General features: G+C 39.3%; 1 protein-coding gene across 1 annotated transcript in view; it reads left to right on the top strand.

Annotated features, from left to right (window-relative positions):
* The first annotated feature begins 1,377 nt into the window (after positions 1-1,377).
* Positions 1,378-12,549, top strand: part of nlgn3a (neuroligin 3a) — a 224,491-nt gene continuing 213,319 nt past the window's right edge. Inside the window, exon 1 of the mRNA XM_088081221.1 lies at positions 1,378-1,903. The gene's annotated coding sequence lies outside the window, so the exon portion shown is untranslated. The remainder of the gene's footprint in view (positions 1,904-12,549) is intronic.

Below are 12,549 nucleotides of genomic sequence, written 5' to 3'. Positions count from 1 at the left end.
GCTTCTTTGCATGCATCCTCTACTGACTGACAGACACTTCCATTAAGTCTCCAGGTGGCCACAGTTATTGCAAGCCGTCCCCTGCTCCCACCTATTTCTGCACTATTTATGAGTTTAGCAATTATGAGCATTTCCCAGCACAATTTATTAGGGTTATTTGTTCATGACACTGTATACAACTGCTTCTGCAAAATAATGAAAATGTGTTTGTCTCCCTTTACAATGTCAAGAGGTTAAATCACCCTCTGCAAGTCAAGGGCAAAAGTGAATATTATGGGAAACTTTATTTTATGTGTATTTTTTGGTTTGCAGAAAGCTGTTTTTGCCGTTGCAGATACAGACAAATATCTTTGACACTAGCACATTATACAGTATGTACCATGTGGTCTTATCTTACCATTTTCCATAGTGGCGGCATTGAATTGCCAATGCATGTTGAAGCCCTAAGGCTGTTGCCACTAGAAAAGAATGATTAGTCATAGCCGAAGTGTTGCAGTGGCACTGAGCTGCTGGCATCACTGGGGAGATCCACAATTTAATGCCTATTAATTCAGAGAGACAAACTGTGCACTTCATTTGATCTTCTCTTTACCCCATGAAATAAAGTGCTGTATTTAGTAATATTGTTTGCTTGTCACTTCATGAAATACTTTGCAGACAAAAACCCTCAAGTCTCAAATTCATGCAGCTTTACTTAGGTATCCTTGTTGCGTTTTCCTATTTTCCAAATGAATTGCTTGAGCGCATATGCTGATTTGTAATCCAATGAGAGATTTTCCCCATCATATGATTAAAGGTGGAGGTTTGATTGAAGCAACGCTAAGTTCTTAAGACCTTCATTAATCAAGAAATGCAAACAGACATGTTCCCTGTGGGAAGGTCAACCTGGTGCTCAGCTTACTCTCATACATATGTTTAGTGATTGCAGGTGATTTGACAATTATTATCCAAGTAAAAACACTTCTGGAATTTAGATGATCAAACTTTGTATAAATACCATATGTAAATATACCACTGTGCCGCCCTAGGGTAGATTTTGAGATTTTTAATTTTATGCAATGTAACTGATGTTTTACTTCAGCAATACTTTATTTGACAGAGTATGGGGTGGCTGGAGTGGTACTTGTTATATAGGCCTATATGACGACCCTTCCAAAAGCTACAAATATTTTTTCTTGAGCCTCCTTAAGTGACTGGAGGAAAATACATGACCCTCCCTCCATCATAAATAACTATATTTTACAGTTCCTGGCTATGATAAATGGTGTGATTATGGTGGGCTAAAATATTTAGGGATAGGAGCATATACATATATACAGCACCAAAGCGGAACCTCATATTGCCGGGTTTTGTTCCCTCAGGTGTTAATTAATAACAGGAAGCAGATTCATGCGGAAAGTCGCGCGCGTTTATCAGGTAAACGAGCTAGTGACATTGAAAATAGTTTCAAAGTTCTTGTGACCATAACTCTTAAACAGGCGGAGGTTAATGTGTGGCAACTTCTGGAGAAAAAGACGTATTTTGGGAAGGCAAGAGCGACAAGTCACGTGCACAGGGCGAACTGCTAACATGTTAGCGGCTAGCTGTGGTCATGTGCAACAACCACACCCGACAACAGTTTCTATTCCGCGGCCCCCATCCTCAGACTTAACACCGAGACAAGGACATTTACAGCCAGTCCGTTTACATGAAGGTAAAAGTATTTATGAGTGCATGACACTGGGATTAAGACTACACCGAGGAAGATGCTGCATATTAATGGATGGACATGAGGACATTATGGACATCAAGGAGCCACTCAAAGGGAAAGGGGCCCAGAAAGTGCAGCTGACGCTGGAGAAAAACGTTGGCAAGCGTAAGGATGCAGTGGTTTAACCCACACCACCAGTCACCCGTTTTGATGGTGAGTACATCTTTATGTTGTAAATTGCGCACAGGTGCCTCTGTCTGCTCTGTATGACTCGTGAGCGTGATGTCACCTTACATGGTGCTGATGAACTGTAACAAGCCGGCGGTGCTGTGAGTAGACACAGGTGACATGATGAGTCGTGCTATTTGTGGTGTGCTGGTTGGTGTCAATGTGTATTCAATATTTAGTTGTGGTTTGGTCTCAGCTCCCTGAGATTGCTCAGAGGTTTGGTTGTTGCTCTCAGTACAACAAACTCTGAGGCCTATCTGCAAACCCTGGTGCTGTGCAGTTGTTGTATGTGGAGGGCTTTTCATATTTTTTTTTTCTGCAGCTGACACTTGGCTTGAGGTGTTAGCATGGTGCACTGAGGCAAGCTAGCTGTCACTGACATCTGTTAGTCAATTACAGTGGTTAGTGAACTAGTCGAATACTATATATTGCTGTGATATTTACTGTTTATTTATCATAATTTACTGTTTTGCTTTGTTTTGTTTTGACCAATTGCTACCTATTATTCTTTTCTTTTTTTTAACTGATGCTCTGTTTGCCCTATTCCCTTTGCTGTAGTGATGCAAATCTCCCAGCTGTGGGACTAATAATAACTCATCTAATCTTATATTATCTCATCTCATCTTATCTTATCCTATCTTATCTTCATTTGCGGTAGTTGGGTGGCAGTTAAACTACATTTAAATCTCAGTAGCCTTTTCAATCATTATCTACTTTGGATGATGTAGTTTGTGAGGTTAATTACAAACTACATTTTCAGAGTTGGCCACAGTTGTCATTTGATGACAATCACCTGCTATTTGACTAAAATCAACTCTGATTTGCAACCAAGATGTCTGCAATGGAATACAATGAATTTCCCTAAAGTCTCTACCCTGATAATTGCTCCCCGGTTCTCTCTGTAAAACACATTCTCTGCTTGATTTCTTGTTGCTTCGGTGAAAATTGGCATGGCCTGTCCCACTTACTCAGTCTCAGTTCAGTTGTACCTCTTTGTAAGGTTATGAGTTTCCAGGCTGAGATTGTGATCATTTCTGGTGTTGTAGTTTGGATGAGGTTGTACTACTTTTAAAAACTAGTTTTAGTTTGACAAACTAAAATTTTTTGAAAGATGTTAGGATGTAGTTTAATAATTTTTCATTGTGAAGGAGCTATACGTTTGGTCACCTAATGTTTAATTGTAGTTTCACTAGCACTGGTCAATTAACTGATGAGTCGACTGACAAAAAAATGTATTGCAAACTATTGTCATATTCTGCCAATCACTTAATAAGGAAAACTGCAAAAATATTTCTTCTTTTACATCAGTAAAAGTAATTGTCAGTTGTAGCTCTACATGATGCATGGATGAATTAAAAATCTGTGTCTATAGACCCACAACGAAAACAATATTTGGTGCCCAGTCCTACCTGTGGGAGGTGACACAGATCTGCCATGTTTACGGACTGATTGTTCAATTAAAAGGAGAGGAGAGTGAAGTTCCAGTGAGAACAAAACCAATTCATTTACTGCAGCAGTGAGATCTGGACAGCATACAGTTGTCACATGTTTCAAATTAAATACGCTGCTGCTGCTGCACTTTTAGCAATGCTGTGTGAGAGGGATGGCCTGTAGATTTTGTACAAAAAATATGCAAGTACAGAAATAAACCAGATGATTGTAATAGAAATTGTTATTCTGTATTCTCTGTTATTTTGCAGTGAAGCACCATCCAAGAATAGATCTTTCAGGCAAAAATATCTATATTTACTTTGATTTTTAAAGCATTATATGCATGTTATCAACATCAAAGCCTACAACATCCTGCTCTTAAAATAAGCCTTTTTTTTAAAAGTGCAGAATTGATACTGTACGTTGGAGCAAACAGATGGTAGTTTCACACAGTTATTCACTTTGAAGCTGCATCTTCGCAGTGGGCCTCTCCCTCCTATGTGAGGGAGCTCTGGGTAAAACTATCTCCCAACTAGAACACACTGACATGATTTCAAATAGTCCTTCTCTCTTGCTCTCGCTGGCTGCTGCTGTCCTCACCGCGAGCAGTTTAGAATGTGAATGTGTTTTGTGTTTGTTTTGCTGAGGGAGAAAATGCATGCACTCCAGAGTATGATCTGAAGGAAAGAAGACTGAGACGGGCACAGCCCTGATCTATAATTGGAATCTGTTCTTGGATGTGGAGAGTTTTCAAACGCCTATCCTCCAAAACCCTTTCTCTTCCTAATAGGAAAGGAGCACATGGACACATCTTTTTAGATTTCTGCTTGCGTTTGGGACTCTCAATGGTTCAAAATACTAATGCCGCAATGCAGGATTCTCCTAGTAATACCAAAAAAAGCTCTTTTTTTTTTTGGTGCAGATATGCATCTTCAATAACATCAAACTCGTGTGAATTATCCTGTGTAGTCAAGAGTCTGTTAGATATTTACAGAGAAAAACATACAGCCTGCTTATTGTCTGAGAGCCTTGGATGGACATCATTAATACTTACAATTCCTTGTTTTTGTGCTTTACTCCCTGAGTCGTGCATTCCCATTGATTGGCCCATTATTGAAGACACCAACATGGAGCTGCCTGTGGTGCTAATGGCATGCTCTCTCATTCATATGGACACTGAGCAATGGTAAACCATTACAGCATGCAGCTCCTCACCATAGCCTGTCACCGCAGCCACTGATTCGGCATCCATCCTCACCAGTGGACCCGTAATTGTAGGCAAGGGAAAATGATAGAGCTTGTTAACATTTTTTGGAGGAAAGCCCGTGTCAGGTGTAATCTGTTTTGAAAACCAATAGTAGTTGTGATAAATATCTCAAATATGGTCACACCATTACAAATGAATATCAGGGGATGAACAGATCTGATGGAATGCCCCTTTGTAATGTACATCATTGTCGCAGCTAAAACCAAGGCTGACATTTATCACCTTAGAGAGGATAAAAAGTTGGGTTCTCCAAGGTCCTTCTTACTCTCTAATCTGTTTGGATTTCCTGAGATCCGCAGGCTTTGGCTGACTTCACTCAACAAGGCTGCAGAAGGGAGCAGGAAGCAAAAGCAGCGGAGGGTTGAAGTAAAGATAGTGACTGAGAAAGGAGACAAGTAAATGATATTATCATTATTGGAGCGAGGCAGAAAGGGTTAGAGGGAACTAGAACAGATAAGGAAAGAGAGAAGCAGTGATTTAAATCTTATTCTTTGGATGCAACTGTATTTATCACAGTTCCCCCCTTCCCTTGTGTGGAATCAAAAGTTAAGAGCAAAGTTAAATTCCACAGTCCACAGATATGTAGATGTACTTGAAACTTTATAGTTTTATACCATCTCATCACTTTGTCATTGACAGTTCAAAAGTCTCCCATCACTCAAAAAATGTGTTTTCCTTATTGTTACTTTACTTAGATGTTTGACCTTCACTGTGCAGAGTGAGGCATGTGCAGAGTTTGACACAAGAAGGCTGTTTTTAAAATTCATCTGCTGAAGGAGGAAAGTATTTACCTTAAACCTGAGTTTAAGACATGTATGTACAAGCATAATTTTAATTACTGGTTTGGAAGCAAAGGTGGTTTAGTCTAAAAACTTACACAAGTGTGATGTTTAAACTTGAAGCCTGGATTGAGAATTGACTTTTCAGTCAAGCAGGACACTTTATGCCCTGTAGTTAAACTTCTGAAATAAACAATATTTGCATATTTATAGACTTCCAATCAGAAAAAAGGAGAAGTTGTGTTTTTATGATTTTTTTAGTCTTAAACTAGTTGATTGAGGCTTATCAGACTCAAATTATTGCTCAAAACAAAATATATATATTTTTGACTCAAAAGATGTCTGGACTTAAGACAAAATTACTGTGGGACTGTGTTTTTCTTTTGGATACTTAACATATTTTTTCAGTCACGATCATTTTGAAAATGCAAAATAGCGCCTAACTGACGTTTGAGGCCAATACCAAGGTTTCCCACACGATCATTTATTTAAAGTGGCCCACTTCAATATCAACATTTGCTGCCACATATTGATTTTCTAATTTTGGAGCTGTGCACCTCTTTCTCTTTGTCCCTCTCTCCCTCTGTCTGTCTCTGTCTCTCTCTTTTTCTGTCTCTCTTTCACATGCACATACACACACAGACACACACAACCGCATTGGCTGAATCGTTGATTCGCAGCACTGTTGGAATATACCATTTATCAGAGCAACACTCTCAAGGCATCAGAGCATGTTTTGGGCACAAGTGAAATTTAACCATTCTTAAATTCATATAGAAATAGGATGCATGTCTTTGAACAACAATGCTCTTATTTTATTATTTTAAATGGGCAGTTAATCGACTATTAAAACAGTTGCTGATTTATTCTTGGGTCGATTGACTTATCATTTCTGATCTAATCGTTCCATCTTTTATACTGTATTTCTGGAAAAAGGTTTTAACAAAATAAGACACATTTAGGTTTTGTTCATCTCATCTGTGGGAGGTACCGTGATCTGGTGATAAATGTGAGTAACACTGACGGAACACAGATCGAACTGCCTCACAGATGAATAGTGAGAGAGAAGCACTGCCTTGTCCGCATGTCCATTTACCATTGTACTGTCTAAACTCAGAGTGGCCCAGTGACAGCGATGGAAATGCTGTCAGAGGATAAAGGCACGAACCCGCTCCCCCAACACTATTTATAGCTGAGCACGTGCAAATGTCATTAATTTGTGCTGACACATGTACACACATGTCAATCATACTGTGTTGTGATGATTTAAGGATGGGGACCATGAAAAGCCGTCCCTAAAACAGCTGTGGATCAATAAGCATGAAAGTGCTGAAATATTTTAATTGCCCGTAATAAACGGGGAGAAAACCAACAAGATGCTTGCTGTGTAACGATATATTCTAAAGAAATTTGCCATAGGAAGTTTTTTCCTGTATCTACTTGGTGCTCTGTGTCCTGTTTTTCAATGGGCACATGAAGAAAAGCATAGCAATCAATATTTCCTGCGCTAATTGAAGTGCTTTTTATCTTGTTGGACTTGCAGTGTGTGTTTGTGTGTGTGTGTGTGTGTGTGTGTGTGTGTGTGTGTGTGTGTGTGTGTTTGTGTGTGTGTGTGTGTGTGTGTGTGGGGATGTTTGTGGGGCACTTGTATATTCATCCACATAGCTGTCCACCTCTCTTTGTCTGGCCTGTCCTGCCTTTAAACTCTGTCAGCCTGTGGAAGTGCCTGCTTCTTTTATCAATATTTATGCCAGACAGCTATTTGGACCCAGGTCACGAGATTCTGCACTACTTACAGTCAACTGGCTGTGAATGCAACTCATGCATCGCATCACAGATGCACGCCTTAATCCTCAGTTAGTTTAACGTCCTTTTTGAGCTATTGAATAATTTCAGCTAATCATCCTTTTGCACGTCTTTGATTTCTCCTGAGAGAAATGTAAGCATTATGTAGAGATAACCACGTCTGAAGTTGTATTCCAGATGACTCAGAGACAGTTTGGTGTTCAGTCAGAGAGAGGCACAATATGTCGCAGTGTCTTAAAACAAAATACGAAAAATCAATACAGGGAGACGCTGCAAATGGATATTGCTGTTTGACAGTCTAATTCCCTCTATCACAAGAAAAGGCAGGCCTGAGTCTTAACAATTAATTTAACCAACGAGGCCTCTAGAGATTTGAAACCTCAAGGGTCTGAACAAATGTCTGTGGTGAAGAAAATGACGAGGACATAAATGGGGACAGTCCTATTTTATTTTAATGTCATTATCTGCTGATGTTTCCACTCCACTAAATGACAAAACACGAAAGGGCATCAAGATTTGAAAATTCATCAAGCCTCCCTCTCCCTGAGTCTTGATAAGGCATATACTGTAGCATGGCTGTGAATGCTCACTATGAATTTAAATAAGTCTACAGTATGTGTTTGAGTTTCACACAAACGTCTCTGTAGATGTTCTGTTCAACAATCACAACTTTCTCTGCTAAATCTTCAAAACCTTCGAGGCAATTGCATAGCAAATATCAAGTTTGCCAACCGGGAAATTTCGTCTGAGGCTATGCTTATGTGTGGTAATCTTCCAGACTTTCAAGTGCAATCACTATCCACTCAAAAGTCCTGCTCTTCATTTGACACGGGGTGTTACACTGGACCAGCGGCTAATTATGTTGGCCCAATGATTAACATGTAAAGGAAATACTATCTTCCACAGTCAGGGCAATAGTTGCATCACAATAGAGCATAAGGTGTTGCCAAGGTTTTTCCCCCTTCTTTTTTTGGTTATGTGGTATCTCTGTTTGCGATGAATAAGTGTGTGCGTGTGTGCATATCTGTTTTGAAACCCACTTACATGCAAGTTATGCTAGATTACCCGGAGCAAAGCTGGCCTTGGTCCATCTTGAAGAACACGGCACGAAATGTATACTTTATCTACAAAAGGCTTATCTTTACAGCCGTACCATTTTTATTTCTTATACATTTTAGCTCTTGAAAACAGAGAAAAATCCACAAGTGATGTATGATTTCTCACAGAACAGCAATGTTACTAAGTGCTTTCTGAAGAAAGGTTATTCCGTGCTGCAAAGGTGAGAGGTTTTTCAGGAAACGTTGGACTTGTGGTTTCATTATTAACAGTTTTCACTGCATCAGAATGCAGCATGTTCTCTATCCAACTAAGTTAGACTGGCTGTCAATACTAATGTTATGTTAGTCATTTCAATACGGAAATCCAGATATCAGTTTGTTACCCAATAGACCAATACTTCATATATGTATAATTTATAATTCGTTGGATGTTTGATTTTGTGTTTGTGTTCATGTCCAGGGCTCAAAATTCCTTTTGTGGATATGTACTGGTGCATGTAACTTTTTAAAATTACATGCCCCACTTTTTTACCTGCACAATTTGGTGTATTTACCTCTTTTTTTCATTGACTACTGAAACACTTTCTCTTACTATGATAGTTCAATTATGAAGAAATCATCATGTTACAATATATACATAATGTTACAATGTAATTTGAGCTGACTTTGCCCTTAATTTTCTTTTGAATAGCTTCAAATGTTATATGGTCACAGTCAGGGCCATCCTGGCCAGGATGACATTGAACATTTCAGCAAATCTCAGACAAAAAATATTTTTTTTTCCATTGTGAGAATTTTAAATTCTGTACATTTTCAGTGTGTTACTATACAGTAATACGCTGTGAATCTATGGCAAAAAAATACATTTTTTTCAGTAATTGTGCTTTTATTGACTAGTTACAGCTTGGAGAGAAACAGGAAAGGAAAGGCAGGGGTGACATGCTGCAAAGGGCCCCAGGCTGACCTCAAACTCGACATCAGATATTCAACAGGACTTATTTAGTATATGATGTGTGATACAGTCTTGCCAATCTGCGAGTTTCCCCTGTCATATTTGGGCTCTGTGAACTTAGAGAGTGTCATTGTCAATACCTGAGAGCTGGCAGACCTGCACAGCATATTTACTGTACCAAGTCAAATACACTTGTGCACATGTGAAGCTGAGAATTATATGAGCACATTTTACATGCATTGCCATGCGTATGCACATGGTATTTCAAGCCCTGATGTCTTTACACATTTCTGGATTTATAATCATGGGCTTTTAAGTTAAGGAAATTGGAACCATGAAAAAATATATTTTGCTTGTGATCTCATGCTGGGATTCCCAGTTTATTTTTGCCTCCATATAAAAAGGTTGCAATGATGGATGCATACAAGGAGAGCACACTGATCTCCCTTTGTGGATCAGGATGGAGCTAATGAGTACTGTCAAGATAAAGAACATTGTGACAATAACGTAATGACCACAGTGCACAGAATAAATAACTGTATATCTACAAATTGCAACAGTAGTAATTATTCTGCGCTATAAAAATATCCCCATGTTTTGGCAAAGGCAAAGATCAACATCACGTTTTAGGCAGGCTCGTATGGAGTAATGGGGACCGGACAAGACAGCATATAATTACAAGCACAAATTACAGGTCTCAACATAGCTTTATGTGTAGCTACTGTGCTGAAACCATTGTTCCTCGAGGTTCATTGTTTTCCAGAGTTATAATGGCAATCACAGTTTAAAGACAGGACTTGTAAATTGCTAATTCACATTGTCTTTGTTTCCACATTGTGTTGCATGAAGAGAATTCAGTCTGCAGCGCTCTGCTTTTACCACACATTTCTTTTTGATACAAAATGAATGAACAGGAATCTTCATTTTAAGATTGTAAACTTTTTTTAAAAATTTGCCAACAGGTTTATTCAGGCACAGTATCAAAATATTCTATAAAAAGTAAGCTCTGCAGAAGCCAAAAAAAAAAAAAAAATCAAGAACTGGCTGCATTAGTTTCAAGGCAGCTCAGTGATGCATGAAATAATGTCCTGTGGCATGTTGCTAAGACCCATCCCCGATGGGAACAAGCACGGAAATAGCCACCGAGCTCCAGCATTCAGTCTCCCATCATCATCAAGACTGGGTGAGCCAGTTGCAACGAACATCTGTGTTTCTTCATCTCATGCCATCATACAATGTCTCTTTCATGCCTTGCTTTTATGTTAGTTATGTAACGCACCTGCACAATGCTTTTCACTTTACAGCAGCTCCTTGCTGTCTAACATTTAGCCCCATTCCCTTTGCTAACTACGCTTCTTCTGCTACTCTGAACCCACATGCTGTCTGTTTTTAATTGCTGATGTTTGAGCAGGTTGGGAGGTTGCAGTGACTAATAGATTCTGGGCTGCTAAGTAGACCAGACTGTCATGAGGTGACAGGTTTTTGTTTGAATCAGGTACAAATATTCATATTCTACATGTTACATAAATGCCCAATCTCAATTGTTACATTCTGCCCTTTCATCTACTGCTATTTATATACTGCTGGAAGTGGTCTGCAGTGTAATTAATGCCCTTACTATGAAATCTGTGGCCCACCACTTTCATATCAAACATGACAAAAAGCTCCAATTTTCACCACACTGCCTGTTCAGTGTGAGACAAAGAATGGCTTCTACATTACTGTGTGAACCTCCTGCACTTCATTCAATGGCATATGCTGGTTCTTATCATCTTTGAGACAGTTTATGTCACTATAATTGAAAGGAACTTATTCAGCCAGTGAAAAGGAAGCCTAACCACACACCGAACTCAGATCTAGAGTAGCTTTACAATAATTTATGGCAGTCCTGTATGTCATTTTTTTTAGCAAAGTGCCTTTTGGGAAAACTGTTGGATTGTAGTTTAATTGAATTTCACACAAACGTCTCCCAGCCATATATTTTGCAACAACGATGACGAATTTGTTGTAGTAATGGATTTTGTTTGGCAGTTAAGCAGTGGCTCATCCTATTTTGTCAGTTTGCTGGAATGAGGTGGTAAAGATCAAATAAAGCCAAAATGTTAAACTTTTCATTTGCATTATTTTTCTGTGGTTTCTATGGAAACTAATTGCGGGGGGATAAAAAAATCTGAGACCTGTCCATTGAGACCCCTTTTAATACCTCTTAGCTAGAGAGGATGAGCCCTAGGCAGCAATTAAGTTGTAAACTTAGCTTAGCCTGGGAGGAACAAGGCTCAGCACACGGTTTGAACTCTACACCAACAATTGACATGTGAGAGATGAGTATGTTTAAACAAATTTAAACTAAACTGACAGTGTTTCAAAACATTTCCGTCTGTGCTTTACTTCATCACCTCAGGCGTTTGCATGTTAGCTGCTGAATGGGGGTCAGTGTTTGAATTCATCTCTTCAAGCTAGTGAGACGGTGAGGCGCACCAATGAGGGATCTGTCTGCTAAAAGAGAAAGGGCTCCTATACATATTAAACACAGCCCCGAAGAACACTGTGTTAATGTCAGGTGTTCCCTACGGTGCAGCAATGTCAGGAGCATCTGGCTCATTTCAGGGAAGAGGGGCAACATTTTTCTTAACATGCAGTGTGGCACAATGGCACAAATTAAAGGGGGGATGTCTGCATTTTTATCGCAGGTATGAGAGGTCATGCATGCCGTGCAACAAGAGCAATTGTTGTTGCAATTGTTGTTAATAAGACAACATGACGGCATAATCTGTGGGGTGCACAAGCTTAAACCGGTTTGATTTTATGAAAACTGGCTGTACCTGCAATTGTCATCATTACACATTGCGGCAAATTGAAAAGTAAAAAACACAGCCTACAACAGCAACCTGTGTTGACGATGTCATGGCACTAAATCCAACTTGCGTTGCAATAATAAGCCATATGAAAATGAACATGATATTATTTGTTTATAAACGGGGTAATGGAGCTGCTGGTGTCTGACACGCTGTACGTAATTTACAGTGGAGCCTAGCTACAGCAATATGAAAGGAGATGATATTTCAGCAGAATAGGAAGGGGGAAGAGTGGCTCAGATAGTGTTTGTAGAAAATGTGTTTTTTGGTGTTACAAGACGAGACAGGGCAGAGTTAGTCTCACAAGAAAACTAAATCTGTGCCAATATGGCAACATTTTGGATTTGGAGGTGCCAGGCTTTTTTGGACGCCCTATTTCTTTTTTTCCCCTTTTTTTTTTAACCCCCTTTATCGCTCACTTTAAAAGCACTGCAATGGACAAGGAACGGCTGATTCATGAAGTCGAAATCATGAGTTATCTAT

Source organism: Plectropomus leopardus, chromosome 8 (assembly GCF_026936395.1).
Source record: "Plectropomus leopardus strain MGB_pleo_1.0 chromosome 8, ASM2693639v1, whole genome shotgun sequence".
In the NCBI taxonomy this organism is placed as follows: Eukaryota; Metazoa; Chordata; class Actinopteri; order Perciformes; family Serranidae; genus Plectropomus; species Plectropomus leopardus.
The sequence above is the reverse complement of the archived record's forward strand: the minus strand, read 5'-3'. Positions and strand labels throughout refer to the sequence as shown.